Source organism: Limulus polyphemus, unplaced genomic scaffold, assembly GCF_000517525.1.
Source record: "Limulus polyphemus unplaced genomic scaffold, Limulus_polyphemus-2.1.2 Scaffold3113, whole genome shotgun sequence".
Lineage (NCBI taxonomy): Eukaryota > Metazoa > Arthropoda > Merostomata > Xiphosura > Limulidae > Limulus > Limulus polyphemus.
The window spans coordinates 16,003-18,354 of record NW_013668723.1 but is presented as its reverse complement, the minus strand read 5'-3'; positions in this window follow the sequence as shown (position 1 = coordinate 18,354).

Here is a 2,352-nt window from a genome sequence, read left to right as displayed (position 1 = left end):
TGGTTTAAGATTCACCTCGCTTGCTTCAATGAAAATTTCAGTGTCAAACAATACTTTGTAATCATAGCGGAGGAAGTAGTTTTGAAGGTAAAACAGGACACAGAACATCGTTCTTATAGACTATTTACTCCTTCATGAAGTATGACAATGCTATTTGCAAAATCATAATTTTGTGAAATATTAACGGTTAAGGAAACTTTTATAAAAATTGGTAACATTTCAGTTAATCCAAGGTAGTTAGATATGGGTACAAAAGTATTTTGGGTACAAAATTACCCCCTGTGTGTTTTATTTTGGGTACAAGATCCTCCCCCCCCCCCTCGACTGTTTTATTTTGTTGTGCTTTAGCTCGCGAAATTCTATTCATAATACGATTCCTGAAATTATTTTTTTTTTCAAAAACCAAGTTTTTCGATAACTGCCTTTACACCTACCTTTCTCTCTCCCCTCCCCTCCCCCTCCTCTCTCGATACATACACACACACACACACACACATATATATATATATATATAAAGAAAATTGTCCGTCTGTTTTTCTGATGTCGCAAGTTGTTTTGGGGAATTGGCTGAATTGTATTGGATGAAATTTGGTAAAAGAACTTGGGTAGACCCCTCAAAGATAGTTTGAATGGATAATCAATTGAACGAACAGTTCGACGTTGGCAGTCACTTCAATTTTACCTTCTTAATGCTGTAAATGAGAGCTCATATTAGTACGAATATAGATAGAAAACCATGCTAAGCCGACACAAGATAAACTTTTTTCAGAGCAAAGCTACACTGGGCTATCTTTTGTATCCACCGTGGGAAGTCGAACCCCGGATTCTAGCGTTATAAATCTGTAAACATACCACTTTCCCACTAGGGGACCACAAGATAAAAGTAACGTTTAATGCCGCGCGTAACACGGGTACCTTTGAATCGGACGAGCTGTTCGTGCGCTACGGCTCATAATAGTGAAAGGGGTGGCCCAAGCCCCATTTATATCAATATATTTTAATTTTATTGCCATATAGTTTTGCTAGTACACATGCCTATCTACAAATGAGTAAACATGTACTGTTGACGTAATGGTACAACACACTTCAGTGCAAACCAATAAAACACGTTGTATATATATATATATGTGTGTGTGTGTGTGTTATTTTTTCAGTAGCAAGACCAAATATCTAGCATATTTGAGATTGAAATAACCCACAAACACTTTATTTTTTTACATTAGTTACTGCAGGTTATTTTGCTAGCTAGGCCCCATAGAAAACGTACTGACTCTGATCAGGCTGGAACTAATTTCCGTTTCCGTTTCATTACTTTGCATTGCATGTTTAGAAGATTCAGGAACATTGATATTAAACAGAATCCTGTCACTAAAAAAGCTGTAAAAAGTACACTTTGACGCAATCGCACTACGCTCGAAGAAGTAAGAGTACTTGAAATGTCCGGACCAATAGTAGTGAACATTACAAATATAAAAAAGGTGGAATCTATAAGGGCCCATCCTTCTATTACGGAAACAACTGCGACTCCCAATATGAAGTAAACGAGTAGTAAAATGAAAGAGAAAACTGTTGGCACGGCAAGGTCACGTGGCCATCTGATAGGACCACGACATGTTGAGGAGTAGTTTCGGTTTTTTATGCTTACAAAACGATCTACTGAGTTTATAGTGTTCGGACGCATTTGATGCGTAACGTGCAATGTATTATTTGAATTTGAACTTTCCCCTCTACAGTTGATTCCTTGAGTAGGCTTCGTTTTGTCGATGACGTTGTTAAGATTCGACACAGTTGGCTTTCGGTTAACAACGCCACCTGTTGGTGAAGACGCACTCACATTAGAAGGATAGTTACTTTCTGGATCATTTTCTTCTATTATGTACCGTGTCCTCGTGATCCTCGAGTCTTCAGCTTGGACCTGCCTATTCCCACGTGCTTCACATGCGCCACAGCACATCCTGATGAAAAGGGCAATCCAGAGAGTGGCCAAGGAGGAGCCAAGTTTAAACACACACGCTATAGCGAGTGGTATTCCAATAGCCGTGTATATCATCAGTGCTGACTGACTCCATTGTGAACCCAAAGAGGGCTCACTGGATCCTGAAACAAAGGTTCAAAGGAAGATTTTTAACCAAAAACTGCAGTAGTGATAAAATTACCCTTCTATTTTGTAATAAACCAAGTAATTAAAATATTTCAACATATGTCAAACTATTAGTGACAATAATATAACAGAAATATACTAAATGCTCTAACTATTCATTTTTGGACTTTATATGACTAAAGAACCTATTGCATTGGTTAATACGCGTACATCACGTGCTACACACCACATATTTGGATATTACCATAGTA